Source organism: Scyliorhinus canicula, chromosome 3 (assembly GCF_902713615.1).
Source record: "Scyliorhinus canicula chromosome 3, sScyCan1.1, whole genome shotgun sequence".
NCBI classification, from domain to species: Eukaryota; Metazoa; Chordata; class Chondrichthyes; order Carcharhiniformes; family Scyliorhinidae; genus Scyliorhinus; species Scyliorhinus canicula.
Window position 1 is genome coordinate 188,441,000 of NC_052148.1, and position 7,307 is coordinate 188,448,306.

Below are 7,307 nucleotides of genomic sequence, written 5' to 3' on the forward strand. Positions count from 1 at the left end.
AGGTTAATGGGGGGGGGGGGGGGGGGGGGTTGTTGGGTTACTGGTATAGGGTGGATACGTTGACTTGAGTGGGGTGATCATTGCTCGGCACAACATCGAGGGCCGAAGGACCTGTTCTGTGCTGTACTGTTCTATGTTCTATGTTCTAGTTCAGAAGGAGGGCAGATCTGATTGAAACGTATAAAATTTTAACAGGGCTGGACAGACTAGATGCAGGGAGGATATTTTCCTTGGTTGGGGAATCTAAAACCAGGGGGCATCGTCTCAGGATGTGGGGTAGACCATTTAGGACGAAGATGAGGAAATGTTTCTTCATTTAAAGGGTAGTAAACCTGTGGTAGTCTCTACCACTGAAGGCTGTGGAGACCAAATCACTGAATGCATTGAAGAAAGAGATCGTTAAATTTTGGGATTTTAATGGCATCATGGGTCATAGTGAGAAATGAGGTATATGACATTGAGATTGAGGATCAGCGACGGTCATATTGAAACTTGAAGGGCTAAATGACTCTTGTTTCTTTCTGTACTGAAGTGTTTATCTGTGCTTGTGAGCCATGCAGATTACTTTATTGATAGATTGATAATATTCATTTTTACAGATGAACTTGACTTATATTTTAATAATGAGAGTACTTACCACAGCTTTTATAATTGGCATACAGCCAAAAAATAAATTTTACATGGCTCTTTGATGAGATTATAGTTAGAATTGGGTAAACAAAACAATGGGCGTGATTTACCAGCCACGATAGAGACAGGACAAGGCCGGTGGATCCCGCAAAATCTAATGAGATCTCACAAAATGTCACAATCTGGATCCCATCCAAATTGGGTGGGACCCAGACTTGCAGAGTTAAGTGAAACTGTGCCTACTCCCGGATCTACTGGTCTCACCAAGGAACTCCAGCCAGGCACCATTTAACACTGGTCTCCACAAACGAGGACCAGACAGAACAGCACTTGAGTCTCCCAGGTGATCGGAGGCCCATGGATGGTTAGTCTCTGGGCAGGTTGATGCCAACGCCAGCCTGACACCCTGGCATTGCCACATAGAACATAGAACATAGAACATAGAACGATACAGCGCAGTACAGGCCCTTCGGCCCTCAATGTTGCACCGACATGGAAAAAATCTAAAGGCCATCTAACCTACACTCTGCCCTTATCATCCATATGGTTATCCAATAAAATTTTAAATGCCCTCAATGTTGGCGTGTTCACTACTGTTGCAGGTAGGGCATTCCACGGCCTCACCACTCTTTGCGTAAAAAACCCACCTCTGACCTCTGTCCTATATCTATTACCCCTCAATTTAAGGCTATGTCCCCTCGTGCTAGCCACCTCCATCCGCGGGAGAAGGCTCTCGCTGTCCACCCTATCTAACCCTCTGATCATTTTGTATGCCTCTATTAAGTCACCTCTTAACCTTCTTCTCTCTAACAAAAACAACCTCAAGTCCATCAGCCTTTCCTTATATGATTTTCCCTCCATACCAGGCAACATCCTGGTAAATCTCCTCTGCACCCGTTCCAAAGCTTCCACGTCCTTCCTATAATGAGGCGACCAGAACTGTACGCAATACTCCAAATGCGGCCATACTAGAGTTTTGTACAACTGCAACATGACCTCATGGCTCCGGAACTCAATCCCTCTATCAATAAAGGCCAACACACCATAGGCCTTCTTCACAACCCTATCAACCTGGGTGGCAACTTTCAGGGATCTATGTACATGGACACCGAGATCCCTCTGCTCATCCACACTACCAAGAATTTTACCATTAGCCAAATATTCCGCATTTCTGTTATTCTTTCTAAAGTAAATCACCTCACACTTCTCCACATTAAACTCCATTTGCCACCTCTCAGCCCAGCTCTGCAGCTTATCTATGTCCCTCTGTAACCTGCAACATCCTTCCGCACTGTCTACAACTCCACCGACTTTAGTGTCGTCTGCAAATTTACTCACCCATCCTTCTGCGCCCTCCTCTAGGTCATTTATAAAAATGACAAACAGCAACGGCCCCAGAACAGATCCTTGTGGTACGCCACTCGTAACTGAACTCCATTCTGAACATTTCCCATCAACTACCACTCTCTGTCTTCTTTCAACTAGCCAATTTCTGATCCACATCTCTAAATCACCCTCAATCCCCAGCCTCCGTATTTTCTGCAATAGCCGACCGTGGGGAACCTTATCAAACGCTTTACTGAAATCCATATACACCACATCAACTGCTCTACCCTCGTCTACCTGTTCAGTCACCTTCTCAAAGAACTCGATAAGGTTTGTGAGGCATGACCTACCCTTCACAAAACCATGCTGACTGTCCCTAATCATATTATTCCTATCTAGATGATTATAAATCGTATCTTTTATAATCCTCTCCAAGACTTTACCCACCACAGACGTTAGGCTCACCGGCCTATAGTTACCGGGGTTATCTCTACTCCCCTTCTTGAACAAAGGGACCACATTTGCTATCCTCCAGTCCTCTGGCACTATTCCTGTAGCCAATGATGACCTAAAAATCAAAGCCAAAGGCTCAGCAATCTCTTCCCTGGCTTCCCAGAGAATCCTAGGATAAATCCCATCCGGCCCCGGGGACTTATCTATTTTCACCTTGTCCAGAATTGCCAACACTTCTTCCCTACGCACCTCAATGCCATCTATTCTAATAGCCTGGGTCTCAGCATTCTCCTCCACAATATTATCTTTTTCTTGAGTGAATACTGACGAAAAGTATTCATTTAGTATCTCGCTTATCTCCTCAGCCTCCACACACAACTTCCCACCACTGTCCTTGACTGGCCCTACTCTTACCCTAGTCATTCTTTTATTCCTGACATACCTATAGAAGGTCTTTGGGTTTTCCTTGATCCTACCTGCCAAAGACTTCTCATGTCCCCTCCTTGCTCGTCTCAGCTCTCTCTTTAGATCCTTCCTCGCTTCCTTGTAACTATCAAGCGCCCCAACTGAAACTTCACGCCTCATCTTCACATAGGCCTCCCTCTTCCTCTTAACAAGAGATTCCACTTCTTTGGTAAACCACGGTTCCCTCGTTTGACCCCTTCCTCCCTGCCTGACTGGTACGTACTTATCAAGAACATGCAATAGCTGTTCCTTGAACAAGCTCCACATATCCAGTGTGCCCAACCCTTGCAGCCTACTTCTCCAACCAACACATCCTAAGTCATGTCTAATGGCATCATAATTGCCCTTCCCCCAGCTATAACTCTTGCCCTGCGGGGTATACTTATCCCTTTCCATCACTAACGTAAAGGTCACCGAATTGTGGTCACTGTTTCCAAAGTGCTCACCTACCTCCAGATCTAACACCTGGCCTGGTTCATTACCCAAAACCAAATCCAATGTGGCCTTGCCTCTTGTTGGCCTGTCAACATATTGTGTCAGGAAACCCTCCTGCACACATTGTACAAAGAATGACCCATCTAATGTACTCGAACTATATCTTTTCCAGTCAATATTTGGAAAGTTAAAGTCTCCCATAACAACTACCCTGTTACTTTCGCTCTTTTCTAGAATCATCTTCGCCATCCTTTCCTCTACATCCCTAGAACTATTAGGTGGCCTATAGAAAACTCCCAACAGGGTGACCTCTCCTTTCCTGTTTATAACCTCAGCCCATACTACCTCAGAAGAAGAGTCCCCCATCTAGCATCCTTTCCGCCACCGTAATACTGTCCTTGACTAGCAGCGCCACACCTCCCCATCTTTTGCCCCCTTCTCTGAGCTTACGAAAACACCTAAACCCCGGAACCTGCAACACCATTCCTGTCCCTGCTCTATCCATGTCTCTGAAATGGCCACAACATCGAAGTCCCAGGTACCAACCCATGCTGCCAGTTCCCCTACCTTATTTCGTATACTCCTGGCATTGAAGTAGACACACTTCAAACCACCTACCTGAACACTGGCACCCTCCTGCAAAGTCAAATCTGTGCTCCTGACCTGTATACTCTCAATCTCCCGTACCCCAAAACTACAATCCAGGTTCCCATGCCACCTGGGCTTCCTGGCAGTACCACCTAGGTGCCAGTCTGGAACTGCCAGGGTGCCCAGGTGGCATTTTACCCATGCCGGACTGTATTCATTTCCATTAGATTATGCCCAAAGTGTTTTTTTTAAATTACTTTTTCTGAGTTACAAAGCCAGGGCTCAGAGTGTGGACAGGGGTGAATCCCTTATCCAGCTCCTTGCCTGCTCCAAAAACCAATTCAAATTCAAACTGAATCCAATTCATGGTCCCCACAAGAGAGACATACCAGATCTGAGCCAAAAGGCAGAGCAGATGCTACACTTGATGTTAGCCAAAAGGCCGAGAAGCGATACCCGAAGTGATTTCAATGCATTTCCTTTTGCATTAAATTCTGAATGCCTGTCAACAAGCAAACAAATTGCCATCTTTGTTACTATCCACATGGTGGAACCATAAATCAAAATAACTAAATGTATTGAATGACCGCATTGCTAGTCTCCCCGTAGAACTCATGGAGTACAAGCTTCCCAGATAGGGAACGGAGGACACCGAGCCAGAGCTCATTACAGACTATAAATAAAAGCCGGCCCAAAGCAGAGTCTGGTGTGGTTAGTTCTCCCAGCAAGGACTGGAATGGGAGCCGTGAGCAAAATATTGCATATTGTTAAATAAAGCTCTGTTCTACTACCACTGGATTCCTCAAGTTACTAAAAACCCCAAATGAAGAAATTACCAACAAGATTCCATTTTTCTAGCTTTTACTTTCACATGAATCAGAAGCAAGGCAAATTAATTGTGAACTGACAGGAAAATTATAATTCAAAGGGAAAGGGAAATTTCACTTGAAATAGTTAATATAACAAAGATACATCTTAAATAACCATGTGTGCCAGATCACTCACTGCGTAGATATGGCACCATATGGAATTTCACATTATTTCCAATTCTGCCTCTGGAGGTAGGATCTCTCACTTTCTCAATCGATTAAACCCTTAGGTTGCAACACTAACAGCTATATTGCACTGGAAGCCCCCAGGTATGGTAAACATCGACAAGGCATCAATATGTCTACCCACCCATGCTCTCTTGGGTCACATCAGTCTTGTTGGCGTAGCTTTCAGGTGATCATTTGCACTTGAAATTCAATCTGGATAAGTGTGAGGTAATGCACTTGGGCAGAACAAAGAAGGTAAGGGAATACATGATGAATGACAAGACTCTGTGAAGCACAATGATCAGAGGGACTTTGGTGTGCATGTGCATCAGTCCCTGAAGGAGGTTGAGTAGGTGGATCCAGTGGTTAAGAACGCAGATGGTATACTTGCCTTTATTAGCTGATGCACAGCTTTTAAGAGCAGGTTGGTTATGCTTGAATTCTATAAAACATTGGTAGGTTACAGCTCGAGTACTGTGCGCAGTTCTAGAATCCACATTATAGGAGGGCTGTGGTAGCACTGGAAATGGTGTAGAGGAGATTTACCAGGATGTTGCCTGGGCTGGAGAGTTTTAGCTATGAAGAGAGATTGGATAGACTGGGGTTGTTTTCCTTGGTGCAGAGGAAACTGAGGAGGGACATGATTGAGATGTATAAAATTATGAGGGGCATAGATAGAGTAGATAGAACAAACATTTCCCTTTGGTGGAGGTATAAGTGACCAGGGGGCATATATTTAAGTTAAAGTGGAGAAGGTTTAGAGTGGATGTGAGGAAAACCTTTTTCACCCAGAAGGTGGTGGGAGATTGGAACTCGCTGCCTGAAAGGGTGGTGGAGGCAGAGATCCTCATAACATTTAAGAAGTATTTAGATGTGCACTTGCAATCCCAGAGCATGCAAGGCTATGGGCCATGTGTTGGGAAATGGGATTAGAATAATTCAGTGGTTACTTTTGGCCGGCGCAAATACAACGGCCGGAGGGCCTTTTCTGTGCTGTCTTTTTCTATGACTCTAAAAACCAACCTAAAAAAGACCTAGTTCATGGTCTGGTGCTCTAACACATACTCTCAACTCTTCGGCATGCCTGAGCTATTTACACCGCTTTTTAAGATTCAGACCCTTTTACCTCCCTAATGCATTGCTTTCCCAAACAGCTGGAACTCTAATTGCTTCTTACTGTAACCTGTAAAACAACCTATCTGTAGTGAGCCTTGCTGGATTTAGTCCGTATTACTTTCCATCTTTGCTTTCCCTTTGCTCTGCATCTGTGTGCTGACCACCGTCTGTACACAGATCACCCTGTGTCTTGCAATTCACTTTTGGGTCTAGCCACATGGCTTCTGTCTTAATTTCCTTTTTCTTGCTACTGTTTCCAGATCAAGGGTTACCAGGTCAGATGGATCAGTATTTCCTATTGTTCAAGAAAATTAAAACTGATCCCTTTACGATTAATAAAAACTCTTAAAAGTTCTTTTCAAATGTTCATAAAAACAAATTCCACAAACATTATAAATAAATTACAATTTTTCTGACTGTACTGCTTCTGCTTCTGGGTCAAAGTTCATCACGTCTTTGGGATAGCACGGTGGCACAGTGTTTGACACTGCTGCCTCACGGCACCGAGGACCCAGGTTCGATCCTGGCCCGGTTCACTGTCCGTGTGGAGTTTGCACATTCTCCCTGTGCCTGCGTGGGTTTCACCCCCACAAACAAAAGATGTGCAGGGTAGGTGGATTGGCCATGCTAAATTGCCCCTTAATTGGGAAAGAAAAAGTTCAGCACATCTTTTACAACTTTGAAGGAAAATAACACTGGGGTGGATTTGCGCCATGTTAGCCATCATGGTGAGAATGGTGTCACGCGCACAAAATCCCGTAACAATCGGGAAGAAAGGATCGCATTTCCCAATTTTCCATGTTCCTCATTGATGATGTAATGAGGTTCCCGCCCAGAAAGGTTGAGAACATCATTGCAAGGAGTTAAATAAATTTTAATATGACTAATGAGCCTGCCCATCTCATGATCCATCCTTACTTAAAATTCACATCAACACAGTTTACAATAGGTATATGGAAGTGTGAATCAGTCGAGGGGATGCCCCCGAGGCGTAAAGGTAAGTATAGCCTCTGGGGGATGTGGGGCATTCCCTGGCAGTGCCAACCTGTGCCGGGGCAGTGCCGGGTGTGGGCCCTCTGGGGACCCTAGGTGAAGGGGGTTTGCGTTACTGGGGTGGAGTGGGGGGAACCGTTGAGGCCATTGAAGGGGAATTTTGCAGTAACGAAGAGGGGGAATTGAGGGGAGTGGGCATTGAACAGGAAAACATGCAATGATGGGGAATCGGGCATGGAGGAGTGGAGCGGGCATGGAGGGGGA

At 45.1% G+C, this 7,307-nt stretch overlaps 1 non-coding gene across 1 annotated transcript; it reads right to left on the reverse strand.

The window, feature by feature from the left end:
* Positions 1-4,151: 4,151 nt before the first annotated feature.
* LOC119963992 lies at positions 4,152-4,351 on the reverse strand. The gene has a single exon (XR_005460235.1). It is a non-coding gene; the product is annotated as a U2 spliceosomal RNA (small nuclear RNA).
* Between the last annotated feature and the right edge of the window lie 2,956 nt (positions 4,352-7,307).